The 18,436-nt window shown below is 43.6% G+C and overlaps 1 protein-coding gene across 3 annotated transcripts in view; it reads left to right on the top strand.

Moving 5' to 3' along the window:
- Positions 1–761: 761 nt before the first annotated feature.
- LOC110508020 (protein FAM168A) overlaps positions 762–18,436 on the top strand; it is a 49,071-nt gene continuing 31,396 nt past the window's right edge. Inside the window, exon 1 of one of the 3 annotated variants that reach the window (XM_021588459.2) lies at positions 762–980. The gene's annotated coding sequence lies outside the window, so the exon portion shown is untranslated. The remainder of the gene's footprint in view (positions 981–18,436) is intronic. The other 2 variants (XM_036965137.1, XM_036965138.1) reach the window with 2 other exon arrangements.

Genomic DNA, 18,436 nt, shown 5'->3' with positions numbered 1-18,436 from the left:
ATGTCAGGAGAAGTGCAGTATATTTGGAATACAGAGGAGGCAGAGGAGGTCTAAGAGAGAGAGGGAGGAAGAGAGCTTTAGTCAGTTAGAAATGGTGAGGAAAAGGGAGATGGTTTGCTGAAGAAGAATGGTAGAAAGTGTAAGCAGAGTGAGCTGAAGACCGGAGGAGAAATGGAAGTGAATGATGTCGAAGTATGGAGGTGGTAGGTGAGGTGAAGTTCTCGGGAGCCCGAGGCTTGCACCAGGGGTCAGGATAAAGATGAGTCTATGACAGTAGGAGTGAAGTTTTTGGACCCTTGCCTTTTGACTGACCTATTTGTGGTTTCTGGGTGGATGAAAACAGAGTTGGGTGCTATGGAATCAGTGAGGGTAACCAGAAGTGGTCTTGTGACAATTGTTTGGATATATAAGTTAGCCCATATGAGCTTTTGTGCCGAATACATTATGTTGTGACAAGTGTCAAGTTTATGGGCATGTTGCAGCAATGTGTTGGAGGGAGGATCCTAGGTGTGGGAAGTGTGCAGAAGGGCATGAGACAAAGGAATGTGTAGCATTGGGGAAAGTAGTGGTATGTGTTCATTGTAGGGGTGCCCATGGGCCTGGGAATCAGAAATGTTGTGTGCGAGAGAGGCAGGTTGAACTTGTCTTCAAAATTAGTTACTTCCAAACTAATATAGTTATACTCACTTTAAACCTGAAGTTGTAGTTCTAGAGGCGGTGTAATTTTGCGAGCCTGAAAAGCCCATCGACGTTCAATGTTTGCCTGCTGCTGGCCCCTCGCTCCCCCCAGTCCCCCATCCCTCCCTCTCTCGGCATCCCCATCCCCCATTCCGCGGTGTTCCCAACGCCGCTGCAAGCTCGAAATCGCTGTAGTGAGAAGCTAGAGCACCGACACCGTTTACATTGCCAGTGCCAGCGAGTTTGAAGATACCTGAACAAAATAAGGAATTTAGAGAGCAACATTTGTCAATCAGACATTGGTAAGGATCACCCGCTAAATATTGTTGTTGTGTCATCTATACTCTTTCCCCCTTTTCCCGTCAATTGTCCGACACGGATATGGCATGGTACTCGGAAAATACAATGATGATGGAGGATAGCTAGCATTAGCGAGCTAGCTAGCCTAGTTGGTGGACAAAAATAACATTTCAGTGATGGACTTGATAGCTTGGTGTGACGAAATGTAATGCATTTCCTCCATCGCTTGAGATAAAATAGCTAGTCAATCTAGTTATCGATTGACAGATTGTACGAGAAGGGACAGTGTGTGACTGATGCAACTATGTTAGTAAACGTGATGGGATACAGTATGATGGCGTTGGAATTGTCTAGTGCCTTGCTAGTTTTCAATAACTAGTCACGCATTTTTCATTCCACGCAGCGCAGTAAAGAGCAGAGTGGTTTTTCAAAATGGTGTCTAAAGCTTATGTGCCCATTTTTGTCAAACCATCTCTGTTCTGTTTAATAATGTTGGAATGTAACTCGCTTAAACCATTGCTGTGGATGTTTTTTTTTAGCTAAATCACTTTCCCAAAGCGCTTTGTCAAAAATTAAATGTAATTTTTGTTTGCCGTTCTCAAACCAGCAATAACTGAGGTGGCCATTGCGTTGTTCTCATTTAACCTGGTGTTGTTGAGATATAACAAGGCAATCAGCAATTTCAGATGCGTGTTAAAAGAGAATCGTGAACAGCCCGAATCCTTTCTGGATTATTGTATTGATGTGAGCCTAATCTGCGAATTTCGGATTATCCGGTTTATAATAGGGATTTATCGCTGCTTTTGTGACTACTGGCTGGCGTTATAACCCGTGTGGGAATTTGTGCAATCAATCACGACAGTCATAATAATTAGGACATGTAAATGTTGTCTATATATGGTTTAATAACTATGCCGTGTTATAACGTTATTACTTATCACTGAAAATCATTCATGGCAAAGCAGTATTGACAACACAGGCGTCTAGCTATCGCAAAGTAAGTGGGACAATTCATGTCATTGTGCCTTTTATTCATAACTGCATACCTCGACACAAAGTAAAGACCCTGTATTAATAACAGCCATTAAAATATTCGCTACATAGAAAGGAACGGAACTCAAACTACAATGATTTAACCCAATAAAGCCTGAAACCACGTGTAGGCCTACCTTTGTGTGCTTGAGTTATAAACTGTTGTATGCTTGAATGGTAAGCAGCTCAAACAATGCAGCCATAAAACTGTCACAGGGAGGCAGAAGGATAAGGGCCTACAGGACTGCAGACGGGAATAGACTGCACTGATGTCTGATCGTTCTGTTCTTGTGAATAGGACCAGTGGATCAGTACAGGCCATTTACTCTCAATTCAGGAGGAATCGTCCCATCAGAGGCAGCATTATTACTTAGTCCTCTTTGTGTATTGAATGAATGCTCAGCTGTCAAGGACTGAAAGATGTGTATTTGAAGAGCTTTCTGACTTCAGAACATTATTGTTGATGTCTTGTTTTGATATTAGAGTGGCAGGTCGATTTTGAAATAGGCTAAATCATCAATATCTGTAGAAATGATTTGACAGAAGTTTTAACAGAATGTTCATTCCAGTTTATCTCAATTATGTCCTTTGACTGCTTGTTAATCTTTAGGTGAAACGATGCTGTCATTGGGTGTCAGTGTCCTCAGCATCATTTGTTGTAGTGCAAGATTAGTGTGCTTCTTGACTCGTTGTTTGTGTGTGTGTGTGTGTGTGTTAAACATCTCTCGCTGTGTGTGTGTGTGTGCCAGGATCAAACAATCCTGTGTGTCTTTCTGTTCTCGTGGCGCCAGAGTGGAAGCTGGGCCACGAGTGCATTTCTCTGTGGTCTCACTCTCAACTATCTGTGTGTGTGGCCCTAGTTCTGATCCAGGATCATTTGTTTCCTGTGTTATTCCTTTTACACCTGGAAATAAACCCACGGCTAGTCCAGTCAGGTGTCACAACGTGTACTGGCCCACCTCTCTGCCTTGTTATCTCTTGCCCTACCTGACAGTGCTGCTTCTGCTTCTTCTTGGTGACAATCACTCATCGGCCTGTGTAGTATCTACCAAATCAAAGTTTTAATGGAAAATGCCTCTATGTCCTCTTACCTTGAGAGTAGAGGTCGACCGATTTAATCGGAATGGCCGATTTAAATAGGGTCGATTTCAAGTTTTCATAACAATTTTTTTTTTTTTAAATTTTTGTATACCTTTATTTAACTAGGCAAGTCAGTTAAGAACACATTCTTATTTTCAATGACAGCCTAGGAACGGTAGGTTAACTGCCTTGTTCAGGGGCAGATTTTCACCATGTCAGCTCAGGGGATCCAATCTTGCAACCTTACAGTTAACAAGTCCAACGCTCTAACCACATGCACTCCACGAGGAGCCTGCCTGTTACGCGAATGCAGTAGAAGCCAAGGTAAGTTGCTAGCTAGCATTAAACTTATCTTATAAAAAACAATCAATCATAATCACTAGTTATAACTACTAATCCAGGTTAGCAGGCAATATTAACCAGGTGAAATTGTGTCATTTCTCTTGCGTTCATTGCACGCAGAGTCAGGGTATATGCAACAGTTTGGGCTGCCTGGCTCATTGCGAACTAATTTGCCAGAATTGTATGTAGTTATTACATAACATTGAAGGTTGTGCAATGTAACAAGAATATTTAGACTTATGGATGCCACCCGTTAGATAAAATACCGAACGGTTCTGTATTTCACTGAAATAATAAACGTTTTGTTTTCGAAATGATAGTTTCCGGATTCGACCATATTAATGACCAAAGGCTCGTATTTCTGTGTGTTATTATGTTATAATTAAGTCTGATTTGATAGAGCAGTCTGACTGAGCGATGGTAGGCAGCAGCAGGCTCGTAATCATTCATTCAAACCGCACTTTCGTGCGTTTTGCCAGCAGCTCTTCATAAGCACAGCGCTGTTTATGACTTCAAGCCTATCAGCCTAATGGCTGGTGTAACCAATGTGAAATGGCTAGCTAGTTAGCTGCGTGTGCGCTAATACTGTTTCAAACGTCACTCGCTCTGAGACTTGGAGTAGTTATTCCCCTTGCGCTGCAAGGGCCGGGGCTTTTGTGGAGCGATGGGTAACGCTGCTTCGAGTGTGGCTGTTGTCGATGTGTTCCTGGTTCGAGCCCAAGTAGGGGCGAGGAGAGGGATGGAAGCTATACTGTTACACTGGCAATACTAAAGTGCCTATAAGAACATCCAATAGTCAAAGGTATATGAAATACGAATCGTATAGAGAGAAATAGTCCTATAAATACTATATTAACTACAACCTAAAACCTCTTACCTTGGAATATTGAAGTCTCATGTTAAAAGGAACCACCAACATTCATATGTTCTCATGTTCTGAGCAAGGAACTTAAACGTTAGCTTTCTTACATGGCACATATTGCACTTTTACTTTCTTCTCCAACACTTTTTTGAATTTTTTGCATTATTTAAACCAAATTGAACATGTTTCATTATTTATTTGAGGCTAAATAGATTTTATTGATGTATTATATTAAGTTAAAATCAGTTTTAATTCAGTATTGTTGTAATTGTCATTATTACAAATAAATAAATAAAAATCGGCCCATTTAATCGGTATCGGCTTTTTTTGGTCCTCCAATAATCGGTATTGGTATCGGCGTTAAAAAAATCATAATCGGTCGACTTCTACTCGTGAGAGGTCAGTTCTGGCCTAGACCATATTCTCTGTAGTATCCCCAAAAGGTGAGCTTGTCCAACCAGACGGACAGAAGTGCTGAAGTCCTAGGCCAGGTCTGTGAGTCAGTCATGCTGTCCAGCCATGCTGTGACCAGTTGGCTTGTCGTCTGTTTAGTCTGCTCTCTGAGACACTACTACAGAGCGGTGTGTGTCTAGGGACTCCCTCTATTTTCTCTGGTAACACCAACTACATCCTGGTACATCCCTCAGGAAAATGTGGCGCTGGACAACACGATGAGAAGATTTTTAATTTACCAGCCATTTGAGAAATGTACCAGGCACGTATTCATTAGTGCATCCACCCACAGTGATCACAATGACAGAATTCACATGTAGATTATGGTAATTAATCTGAACAAAAACATGCAACTCCTGTAATGAAGCAGCCAATGAAACGGCATTTTCAAACATTTGCCTAAATGTAATTGGCAGGGAAAAGGGGAAAAACAGCATTCTAAACAGCACGGTAGATGTTAGAGAAAGATGGTGGATCTAAAGATACAACAACTAGGATGGGTTGCTCATTTGGTAGGGCTGACCCCATGTAGTTGACGGGTCGATTGACTGGGCGATAGGCTGTTGGTCGAGCAGTTGCAACAACAAAAAATGTTATACAAAATCAATGGCACATGTCTTGATTGACGCCTGTCTCAGTGGACTAGTCCATTGTGGAGACCACGGGGGTGATTCACCAGTAGTAGATTTACTGTTAATTCCCATAATTTCTCATCTACAATGTTTGTTTGGTTACTGTAATTTCTGTTGATGCATTCAATATATTATTATTAATCTTTTACAGTTCTCATTGTCAGAGTGGATATGTTGTTTGCAGAGTGCACAACCTAGATACAATGCTATTTTATAGCAAATAAATTGACAACAGACTTACAGCACGCTCATAGGGAACAAGCACAGCACTGATGATTGGCTGAGAGAAGTTGATAATACAAATATTGTGGGGGGCTGTTTTGTTAGACTTCAGTGTGGCTTTTGACAAGGTTAAATATATATATATATATTTTTTAAGCGAGCACTGTGACAAGAAGCACTTTGACAAGAAGCAGAGTGTTTTGTGTTTTGGAGGACGCACGGCTCGAGACCTTCTTCTCTCCCGAGTCCATACGGGAGTTGCAGCGATGAGACGAGACTATAACTACCAGTTGTGGAGATAAAGGGGTAAAAAATAAGACCGAACACAGAGGGTGTTGTTTATTGGAAGCCTCTGCAACATAATCCCGTTGGAATCAGGAATTCCCCAGGGTGGCTGTCTAGGCTGAGTAAAGACGGGATGTCTATTAGAAGTCGACCGTTTATGATTTTTCAACGCCGATACCGATTATTGGAGGACCAAAAAAATCCGTTACCGATTACATTTTTTCTTTATAATAACGACAATTACAACAATACTGAATTAAAACTAATTTTAACTTAATATAATACATCAATAAAAATCAATTTAGCCTCATAAATAAGGAAACATGTTACATTTGGTTTAAATAATGCAAAAACAAAGTGTTGGAGAAGAAAGTAAAAGTGCAATATGTGCCATGTAAAAAAGCTAACGTTTAAGTTCCTTGCTCAGAACATGAGAACATATGAAAGCTGGTGGTTCCTTTTAACATGAGACTTCAATATTCCAAGGTAAGAGGTTTTAGGTTGTAGTTAATATAGTATTTATTGGACTATTTCTCTCTATACCATTTGTATTTCATATACCTTTGACTATTGGATGTTCTTATAGTACTTTAGTATTGCCAGTGTAACAGTATAGCTTCTGTCCCTCACCTCGCCCCTACCTGGGCTCGAAACAGGAACACATCGACAGCAGCCACCCCCGAAGCATCGTTACCCATCGCTCCACAAAATTCGTGGCCCTTGCAGCGCAAGGGGAATAACTACTCCACGTGTCAGAGCGAGTGACGTTTGAAACGTTATTAGCGCGCACCCAGCTAACTAGCTAGCCATTTTACATTGGTTACACCAGCCTAATCTCGGGAGTTGATAAGCTTGAAGTCATAAACAGCTCTATGCGTGAAGCATTGCAAAGAGCTGCTGGCAAAACGCACGAAAGCGCTGTTTGAATGAATGCTTACGAGCCTGCTGGTGCCTACCATCGCTCAGACTGCTCTGTCAAATATCAAATCATAGACTTAATTATAATATAATAACACACAGAAATACGAGCCTTAGGTCATTAATATGGTCAAATCCGGAAACTATCATCTCGAAAACAAAACGTTTATTATTTCAGTGAAATACAGAACCGTTCGGTATTTTATCTAACGGGTGGCATCCCTAAGTCTAAATATTCTTGTTACATTGCACAACCTTCAATGTTATGTCATAATTACGTACAATTCTGACGAATTAGTTCGCAATGAGCCAGGCTGCCCAAACTGTTGCATATACCCTGACTCTGTGTGCAATGAACACAAGAGAAGTGACACAATTTCACCTGGTTAATATTGCCTGCTAACCTGGATTTCTTTTAGCTAAATATGCAGGTTTAAAAATATATACTTCTGTGTATTGATTTTAAGAAAGGCATTGGTGTTTATGGTTAGGTACAGTTGTGCAACGATTGTGCTTTTTTCGCAAATGCGCTTTTGTTAAATCACCCCCCCCCCCCCCCCCCCCCCCCCCCGTTTGGCGAAGTTGGCTGTCTTTGTTAGGAAGAAACAGTCTTCACACAGTTCACAACGAGCCAAGCGGCCCAAACTGCTGCATATACCCTGACTCTGTTGCAAGAGAAGTGACACAATTTATCTAGTTAAAATAAATTCACGTTAGCAGGCAATATTAACTAGATATGCAGGTTTAAAAATATTTACTTGTGTATTGATTTTAAGAAAGGCATTGATGTTTATGGTTAGGTCCACGTTGGAGCAACGACAGTCCTTTTTCGCGAATGCGCACCGCATCGATTATGTGCAACGCAGGACACGCTAGATAAACTAGTAATATCATCAACCATGTGTAGTTAACTAGTGATTATGGTTGATTGATGATTGTTTTTTATAAGATAAGTTTAATGCTAGCTAGCAACTTACCTTGGCTTACTGCATTGATGTACAGAGAAGGGTATGTGAGGAAGTCTTTCATAGGCAGCACGCCTGGCAAAAGGCCTCGCTGATTATTGAGTTGCAGCTGTCGCTGAAAAACATTTTTAAATATTTGTGAAGATAATGTGTCTTGAGTATAATTTCAAATGTTGACACAAGAAGAAGGGTAGGGGCGTGTGGCGAAGTTAGCCTATAGGCGGGTCTCGTTCCAGAATGCATGAGCTCAGCTCTCCAGAATCCACTCAGCTGTCTCCCACCAATTCTTGCGCATTTGTTGTTTCATGTGAATTGTTAGCCCTTTTTATTGTTTTTGATCAATTCCCCATTACATATGTCACCAGTAGTAAATGTACTGTTAATCCCTGTCATTTGGTTACATTTCTGTTAATGTATTTGTATTATTAATTAGGCCTACAGTCATTGTAGCCTACAGTCATTGTAGCCTACAGTCATTGTAGCCTACAGTCATTGTAGCCTACAGTCATTGTAGCCTAAAGTCATTGTAGCCTACAGTCATTGTAGCCTACAGTCATTGTAGCCTACAGTCATTGTAGCCTAAAGTCATTGTAGCCTAAAGTCATTGTAGCCTACAGTCATTGTAGCCTACAGTCATTGTAGCCTACAGTCATTGTAGCCTACAGTCATTGTAGCCTACAGTCATTGTAGCCTACAGTCATTGTAGCCTACAGACATCGTAGCCTACAGTCATTGCAGCCTACAGTCATTGCAGCCTACAGTCATCGTAGCCTACAGTCATCGTAGCCTACTGTCATTGTAGCGTTCTCGGAGTGGAAACGTTATTTGCAGAGTTCACAACCTGCTACACTTGTGACAACGTGAGTTTTGGTTTATTTCATACCACGAGTTGTCCATTTTCTCATTGTCTTTTGTTTGTAGAGCTCCATATGAGCATGGGTCTGGTTTCTCTGTCTGGTTAATGATGAATAATGCGTGCATGCCCCTGAGCACGCGTAGCCTACCTGGCCTACTGCTCACAAATGTAGGAAAGTGCCCATTTTGGGATGTTTGATTTCTGATTGGCTTAGTCACCACATCCACCACTAATAAGCTGAGCTTCTCACTCATTATTTCTTCACCTCACAAAGTCTGCTTTTTTAAATTTTATCATCCATTGCGAATTGCCTCCTAATAGGTCCTCACCGTAGGCCTATTTCTGAGTACCATGCGCTCATTTATGCTATTTAGCCCGCCAATGGGCGGCAGGTAGCCTAGTGGTTAGAGCGTTGGACTTGTAACCGAAAGGTTGCGAGATTGAATCCCTGAGCCGACAAGGTAAAAATCTGTCGTTCTGCCCCTGAACAAGGCAGTTAACCCACCGTTTCTAGGCTGTCATTGAAAATATCAAATCAAATTTCAAATCAAATTTATTTATATAGCCCTTCGTACATCAGCTGATATCTCAAAGTGCTGTACAGAAACCCAGCCTAAAACCCCAAACAGCAAGCAATGCAGGTGTAGAAGCACGGTGGCTAGGAAAAACTCCCTAGAAAGGCCAAAACCTAGGAAGAAACCTAGAGAGGAACCAGGCTATGTGGGGTGGCCAGTCCTCTTCTGGCTGTGCCGGGTGGAGATTATAACAAAACATGGTCAAGATGTTCAAATGTTCATAAATGACCAGCATGGTCGAATAATAATAAGGCAGAATAGTTGAAACTGGAGCAGCAGCACAGTCAGGTGGACTGGGGACAGCAAGGAGTCATCATGTCAGGTATTCCTGGGGCATGGTCCTAGGGCTCAGGTCCTCCGAGAGAGAGAAAGAAAGAGAGAATTAGAGAGAGCATATGTGGGATGGCCAGTCCTCTTCTGGCTGTGCCGGGTGGAGATTATAACAGAACATGGCCAAGATGTTCAAATGTTCATAAATGATCAGCATGGTCAAATAATAATAAGGCAGAACAGTTGAAACTGGAGCAGCAGCACAGCCAGGTGGACTGGGGACAGCAAGGAGTCATCATGTCAGGTAGTCCTGGGGCATGGTCCTAGGGCTCAGGTCCTCCAAGAGAGAGAAGGAGAGAATTAGAGAACGCACACTTAGATTCACACAGGACACCGAATAGGACAGGAGAAGTACTCCAGATATAACAAACTGACCCTAGCCCCCCGACACATAAACTACTGCAGCATAAATACTGGAGGCTGAGACAGGAGGGGTCAGGAGACACTGTGGCCCACTCCGAGGACACCCCCGGTGTTGTTCTTAACTGACTTGCCTACTAAAATAGAAAATGATTAGGGTGTATCAATGCGTCCATATGGCAGAGGCTGGTGCCTTAGTTGATTGTTAGGTTTTATATTTTTATCATTTAATGAAGATTTTTAGGATTAACCACGTGACACTGATTTTGAGGATCGAAAAACCTGAAATAAAATTGTTCCACAAAAACGCACATATGAAAATCATAACTGACACGCAGACTGGTCTTTATGAAATAATTGCCTACACCTTTCGATGGTCGGATTTTCAATCAATGAAGTATGTTTTGAAAATGCATACGGCCTCCAGCTCATATTATGAAGTGGTTGGTGAAACGCTGATGGCCGACCTAATGTTGTTTTTCCTCCCGGACCGGATACAATTTATCAAATGGTCATTTTTATTTAACGGCCGGCAATTACAGCCTAACGGAATCCCTGAATCAGAACACCCCCAACGGAATCCCTGAATCAGGACACCCCCAACGGAATCCCTGAATCAGGACACCCCCCCAACGGAATCCCTGAATCAGGACACCCCCCAACGGAATCCCTGAATCAGGACACCCCCCAACGGAATCCCTGAATCAGGACACCCCCCAACGGAATCCCTGAATCAGGACACCCCCCAACGGAATCCATGAATCAGGACACCCCCCAACGGAATCCCTGAATCAGGACACCCCCAACGGAATCCCTGAATCAGGACACCGCCTAACGGAATCCCTGAATCAGGACGCCCCCAACGGAATCCCTGAATCAGGACACCCCCCAACGGAATCCCTGAATCAGGACACCCCCCAACGGAATCCCTGAATCAGGACACCCCCAACGGAATCCCTGAATCAGGACACCCTCCAACGGAATCCCTGAATCAGGACACCCTCCAACGGAATCCCTGAATCAGGACACCCCCAACGGAATCCCTGAATCAGGACACCCCCCAACGGAATCCCTGAATCAGGACACCCCCCAACGGAATCCCTGAATCAGGACACCCCCCAACGGAATCCCTGAATCAGGACACCCCCCAACGGAATCCCTGAATCAGGACACCCCCGTAAGCTTAAAGAATATGAATATTGATGTTAGTCTAGTCCTTGTTTTTAAAGAACCAAGAGTTCATATTTGATTCACACGCTTCTGCCTCACCCTCATTCATGTTCCCTGGGGGAGCCATGTTGGCTCCCAGTATTTTTTTAGCAGGCCCACAGGCCCAGCCCTGGGCTGGTCTAAGTGGAAGCCATCTAGGGGCCTGTTTGATTTATAATTGATTAGTGCAGCTCCATGTCATCTTCTTTAGCTGTTCTTCCCAGAATATGACAGCTTCAGGCTCCCTGCTTTTCCAAACAGGAATAAATTAGCTCACCTCTTGAATCAAACCAAATCCAAGTTTATTGGTTGTGTACACACATTTTCAGATGGTATCACAGGTGCAGCAGTGAAAGGCTTGTTTCTAGCTGTACCCTAGCAATACAAAACAATATGCACATCATCCAAAAAGGAAGCAAAAATAAGGAAATTAAGAAATATCGGACATGGGCAGAGTCCGGAATATATATAATACACAAACCTTAACCCCAAAGGGTGTTTTTTTTCTTCTTCCAGTGGTATCTGTTAGCATGTAGCTATGCACATTACCAGGCTAGGAACAGCTGCTCTCTCTGTTATTGTTGTTCCCCGAGGGCCACCGCACAGCTGAGTCTGGGATCAGGTGTGTTACACTTAATCGTGACCCCCTCGTATGTCCAATCATGTGGTTCTGTGACATGGTAGTTCTGACACAAAGAAAGGTGTCGATCACTCAGGATGCCTGTAGGAATTTAAAGATCTCTCCATCTGTTTTTCTGTGTTTGTTCAGTGTGATTGTCCTGTGAAGAATAGTCTTTACAAATGGAGGTAGTGGTCTGCTGAATGGAAAGCTTAGGGGAAGAATGGGCTTTTCACAACCAAGGGACCAAAAACACTCAACATCAACCATTTTAAAACTAAGGGCTGTTCGGTGAAGACACTCCCATTTCCCTTGCCCCAGACACACACACACACACACTCCAGAGTCGCACCCAGCCTAAAATATGCTTGTGTGACCATCGTTGAATAACATGACCAACGATAGCCACACAAGCATATTTCAGGCTGGATGTGACTCTGGAATCCAGTTTAGCCTCAGAGGTCCATGGATTCACCGTTCTGAGCCCCTTTCATAGGTCTTCCTGCTGCTGGTGCTGTGTACTCTGACACACACACACACACATAGTCATACTCTGACACACACACACACACACACACACATAGTCATACTCTGACACACACACACACACACACATAGTCATACTCTGACACACAGACACACACACACACACACACATAGTCATACTCTGACACACACACACACACACTCATAGTCATACTCTGACACACACACACACATAGTCATACTCTGACACACACACTTCACTCGTCTTTCTTTCTGTTCAGACAGCTGGGAGGTTCCAATTGGGGAATAGGATGGGACCCCCACAGCTAGTTTAGTGTGTGTGAAGGGATGATTATTGTGTGTTCTGTTCATGTGTGCTGAATGAGTGAGAGGAGAGGTAGAGGTAGGTTTCTGTGGAGAAGTGAGAGGAGAGGTAGAGGTAGGTTTCTGTGGAGAAGTGAGAGGAGAGGTAGAAGTAGGTTTCTGAGGAGAAGTGAGAGGAGAGGTAGAGGTAGGTTTCTGAGGAGAAGTGAGAGGAGAGGTAGAGGTAGGTTTCTGTGGAGAAGTGAGAGGAGAGGTAGAGGTAGGTTTCTGAGGAGAGGTAGAGGTAGGTTTCTGAGGAGAAGTGAGAGGAGAGGTAGAGGTAGGTTTCTGAGGAGAAGTGAGAGGAGAGGTAGAGGTAGGTTTCTGAGGAGAAGTGAGAGGAGAGGTAGAGGTAGGTTTCTGAGGAGAGGTAGAGGTGGAGGTAGGTTTCTGTGGAGAAGTGAGAGGAGAGGTAGAGGTAGGTTTCTGAGGAGAAGTGAGAGGAGAGGTAGAGGTAGGTTTCTGAGGAGAGGAGAGGTAGGTTTCTGAGGAGAGGTGGAGGTAGGTTTCTGAGGAGGAGTGAGAGGAGAGGTAGAGGTAGGTTTCTGAGGAGAAGTGAGAGGAGAGGAGAGGTTGAGGTAGGTTTCTGAGGAGAAGTGAGAGGAGAGGTAGAGGTAGGTTTCTGAGGAGAGGTAGAGGTAGGTTTCTGAGGAGAGGTAGAGGTAGGTTTCTGAGGAGAGGTAGAGGTAGGTTTCTGAGGAGAGGTAGAGGTAGGTTTCTGAGGAGAAGTGAGAGGAGAGGTAGAGGTAGGTTTCTGAGGAGAAGTGAGAGGAGAGGTTGAGGTAGGTTTCTGAGGAGAAGTGAGAGGAGAGGTAGAGGTAGGTTTCTGAGGAGAGGTAGAGGTAGGTTTCTGAGGAGAGGTAGAGGTAGGTTTCTGAGGAGAGGTAGAGGTAGGTTTCTGAAGAGAGGAGAGGTAGAGGTAGGTTTCTGTGGAGAAGTGAGAGGAGATGTAGAGGTAGGTTTCTGAGGAGAAGTGAGAGGAGAGGTAGAGGTAGGTTTCTGAGGAGAGGTGGAGGTAGGTTTCTGAGGAGGAGTGAGAGGAGAGGTAGAGGTAGGTTTCTGAGGAGAGGTAGAGGTAGGTTTCTGAGGAGAGGTAGAGGTAGGTTTCTGAGGAGAGGTAGAGGTAGGTTTCTGAGGAGAAGTGAGAGGAGAGGTAGAGGTAGGTTTCTGAGGAGAAGTGAGAGGAGAGGTTGAGGTAGGTTTCTGAGGAGAAGTGAGAGGAGAGGTATAGGTAGGTTTCTGAGGAGAGGTAGAGGTAGGTTTCTGAGGAGAGGTAGAGGTAGGTTTCTGAGGAGAGGTAGAGGTAGGTTTCTGAAGAGAGGAGAGGAGAGGTAGAGGTAGGTTTCTGTGGAGAAGTGAGAGGAGATGTAGAGGTAGGTTTCTGAGGAGAAGTGAGAGGAGAGGTAGAGGTAGGTTTCTGAGGAGAAGTGAGAGGAGAGGTAGAGGTAGGTTTCTGAGGAGAGGAGAGGTAGAGGTGGAGGTAGGTTTCTGAGGAGAAGTGAGAGGAGAGGTAGAGGTAGGTTTCTGTGGAGAAGTGAGAGGAGAGGTAGAGGTAGGTTTCTGTGGAGAAGTGAGAGGAGAGGTAGAGGTAGGTTTCTGAGGAGAGGAGAGGTAGAGGTGGAGGTAGGTTTCTGAGGAGAAGTGAGAGGAGAGGTAGAGGTAGGTTTCTGTGGAGAGGAGAGGTAGAGGTGGAGGTAGGTTTCTGAGGAGAAGTGAGAGGAGATGTAGAGGTAGGTTTCTGAGGAGAAGTGAGAGGAGAAGTAGAGGTAGGTTTCTGTGGAGAAGTGAGAGGAGAGGTAGAGGTAGGTTTCTGAGGAGAAGTGAGAGGAGAGGTAGAGGTAGGTTTCTGTGGAGAAGTGAGAGGAGAGGTAGAGGTAGGTTTCTGAGGAGAGGTAGAGGTAGGTTTCTGTGGAGAAGTGAGAGGAGATGTAGAGGTAGGTTTCTGAGGAGAAGTGAGAGTTGAGGTAGGTTTCTGTGGAGAAGTGAGAGGAGAGGTAGAGGTAGGTTTCTGTGGAGAGAAGAGGTAGGTTTCTGTGGAGAAGTGAGAGGAGAGGTAGAGGTAGGTTTCTGAGGAGAGGTAGAGGTAGGTTTCTGTGGAGAAGTGAGAGGAGATGTAGAGGTAGGTTTCTGAGGAGAAGTGAGAGTTGAGGTAGGTTTCTGTGGAGAAGTGAGAGGAGAGGTAGAGGTAGGTTTCTGTGGAGAGGAGAGGTAGGTTTCTGTGGAGAAGTGAGGAGAGGTAGAGAGGTTTTGAGGAGAGGTAGAGGAGAGGTAGAGGGAGGGAGAGGATGACTAAGTAAGAGGATGGTAGACAGAAAGAGAGGAGGAGAAACGAGGTGATGGAGGGAGGGAGAGGATGACTAAGTAAGAGGATGGTAGACAGAAAGAGAGGAGGAGAAATGAGGTGATGGAGGGAGGGAGAGGATGACTAAGTAAGAGGATGGTAGACAGAAAGAGAGGAGGAGAAACGAGGTGATGGAGGGAGGGAGAGGATGACTAAGTAAGAGGATGGTAGACAGAAAGAGAGGAGGAGAAACGAGGTGATGGAGGGAGGGAGAGGATGACTAAGTAAGAGGATGGTAGACAGAAAGAGAGGAGGAGAAACGAGGTGATGGAGGGAGGGAGAGGATGACTAAGTAAGAGGATGGTAGACAGAAAGAGAGGAGGAGAAACTAGGTGATGGAGGGAGGGAGGGAGGGAGAGGATGACTAAGTAAGAGGATGGTAGACAGAAAGAGAGGAGGAGAAACGAGGTGATGGAGGGAGGGAGAGGATGGTAGACAGAAAGAGAGGAGGAGAAACGAGGTGATGGAGGGAGGGAGGGAGGGAGAGGATGACTAAGTAAGAGGATGGTAGACAGAAAGAGAGGAGGAGAAACGAGGTGATGTTGATAAGGAGGAGGTGATGGTAGAATTATGGGTAGACGTTTCACTCCATTTTACAAGAGGTTTTCCCTTGTTTCCTGACTACTGAATCTCTGGCCAATTAATGAACAATAAACTATCAATTAGTCTAACTACCAGAGAGAAAAGAAAAAACACCCTATTTAATGTTGGATTTGAGTGGCACCAGTAATGGTAGCAGACTATCTGTGTGTATGTGTGTGGAGGTGTATTAGTGGTATCACAGTGGCTGGTTCCCACTGTCTTATTGAATTAGAAACACTGCAATTAGATTGTACTGACGACCTCCTCTATCAAGTGTGAGCCAGCCGTCACCATGGATACGGGGGGGGGGGGGGGGGGGGGGCAAACGGAAAGGAGAGAAACCGAAAGGGAGTATGGAAGGGATAAACAGAGGGCGGAATATATCTGATTGATTGAGGTTGAGTGGGTTCCAATCAGTGACTCAGCCACGCCATCTCTCTTCTTCACTTCCACTCTCACTCCTTCAATTCCAATCAATGACACTTAGCATGGAACCTGGGTTCTAGAGAACCAGACGGTGTGCAGGTTCAAGCCCAACATTAAAATGCACGAGTCAACTAATTGTGTGTGTGTGTGTCAGCGGCTGCCTCTGAACCTGTCCTTTGGCCAGCGGTAGCTAGTTAACCCGCGGGACTACACAGTGGAACACACAGGGTTCCCACCGAGTGACACAGACTCTTCTGGCCTGCTATGCTGCTACAGTGTTCCTCTCAGCAGTCAGCAGATGAATCATTTACACCTGGCCTTGTTTTTTCTCTCTCCCTCTCTCAATTTAAGGGGCTATATTGGCATGGGAAACACATGTTTACATTAAATAGATTATAAACAAAAGTGAAATAAACAATACAAATTTAACCGTAAACATTTTTTTTTATAAAAATGTGATGATTTGACCTGGCCTGTGTCTCATAATGTGCCGGCATTCCGTACAGAACCAGGCTGGTAATGTCTAGCCATCTCTTAAATTACCATGTTCTCACATTGATTTGGATAGATTTACTGTAACCGCAAAGAAAATGTTTTTTTTAAATTTATTTTATTGCAGATTTCAAAGTGCCATGTATTATTTTCGGAGAAATCCCCTAGAGGGCACAATTTTTTTTTAAAAACGTAACTTTTTAAAATGTATTTCACCGTTATTTAACCAGGTAGGCTAGTTGATAACAAGTTCTCATTTACAACTGCGACCTGGCCAAGATAAAGCAAAGCATTGCGACACAAACAACAACACAGAGTTACACATGGAATAAACAAACATAGTCAATAATACAATAGAAATCTATAGAAGTCTATATACAATGTGTGCAAATGGGGTGAGATAAGGGAGGTAAGGCAATAAATATGCCATGGTGGCGAAGTAAATACAATATAGCAATTAAACACTGGAATGATAGATGTGCAGAAGATGAATGTGCAAGTAGAGATACTGGGGTGCAAAGGAGCAAGATAAATAACAGTATGGGGATGAGGTAGATTGGATGAGCTATTTACAGATGGGCTATGTACAGGTGCAGTGATCTGTGAGCTGCTCTGACAGCTGGTGCTTAAACTAGTGAGGGAGATATGAGTCTCCAGCTTCAGTGATTTTTGCAGTTCGTTCCAGTCATTGGCAGCAGAGAACTGGAAGGAAAGGTGGCCGAAGGAGGAATTGGCAGTGAAATATACCTGCTGGAGCACGTGCTATGGGTTGGTGCTGCTATGGTGACCAGTGAACTGAGATAAGGTGGGGCTTTACCTAGCAGAGACTTGTTGATGACCTAGAGCCAGTGGGTTTGGCGACGAATATGAAGCGAGGGCCAGCCAACGAGAGCATACAGGTCGCAGTGGTGGGTAGTATATGGGGCTTTGGTGACAAAACGGATGTAGATTGTTGGAGGCTATTTTGTAAATGACATTGCTGAAGTCAAGGATCGGTAGGATGGGCAGTTTTACGAGGGTATGTTTTAGAGGTCGACCGATTTATGATTTTTCAATGCCGATACTGATTATTGGAGGACCAAAAAAAGCCGATACTGATTTAATCAACCGATTTAAAAATAATAATAAAATAAACAAAAAATTGTAATAATGACAATTACAACAATACTGAATTAACACTTTTTTTGAACTTAATATGTCAATAAAAATCCATTTAGCCTCAAATAAATAATGAAACATGTTCAATTTGGTTTAAATAATGCAAAAACAAAGTGTTGGAGAAGAAAGTAAAAGTGCAATATGTGCCATGTAAAAAAACCTAACGTTTAAGTTCCTTGCTCAGAACATGAGAACATATGAAATCTGGTAGTTCCTTTTAACATGAGACTTCAATATTCCCAGGTAAGAAGTTTTAGGTTGTAGTTATTATAGGAATTATAGGATACCCGGGCCAGGTCGTTTAGAAAGTCCTGCTCGCTGAAGTGTTTTAGGGAGCGTTTGACAGTGATGAGGGGTGGTCGTTTGACCGCCAACCCATTACGGACACAGGCAATGAGGCAATGATTGCTGAGATCTTGGTTGAAGACCAAGAGGGCAGGTTGGTTAGGATGATATATCTATGATGGTGCCCATGTTTACAGATTTTGGGTTGTACCTGGTAGGTTCATTGATCATTTGTGTGAGATTGGAGGCATTAAGCTTGATACCAAAATAATACCACAAAAAGAAGAAAACAATTAGGAGAAGGACTATGATTTATCCCCGGTATTTAAGTTTCTGTTCTCGAAAAGACACTTAATAGAAAAAAACAACAGAATTGGATGTTCTAAGTCCACAAAAAAGCTCAAACCACATCAAGGGACCATTGTTTGAGAAAATCTGAGACAGTTACCTTGTAATTCCGATGCACACCAGCCAGACAGTTGTGTTTGGCTAGCTGTGTTTCTGCAACTCGCTTGTGATGGAGGTTTCAAAACAAATGGCCACTGGATTGATGCAAATAATCATGGCTCTGCCAGGTAGGCATAG

This window comes from Oncorhynchus mykiss, chromosome 27, assembly GCF_013265735.2.
Source record: "Oncorhynchus mykiss isolate Arlee chromosome 27, USDA_OmykA_1.1, whole genome shotgun sequence".
Taxonomy (NCBI): Eukaryota; Metazoa; Chordata; class Actinopteri; order Salmoniformes; family Salmonidae; genus Oncorhynchus; species Oncorhynchus mykiss.
Note: the sequence above shows the minus strand (reverse complement) of the source record. Positions and strands in the feature narration are given on the sequence as shown.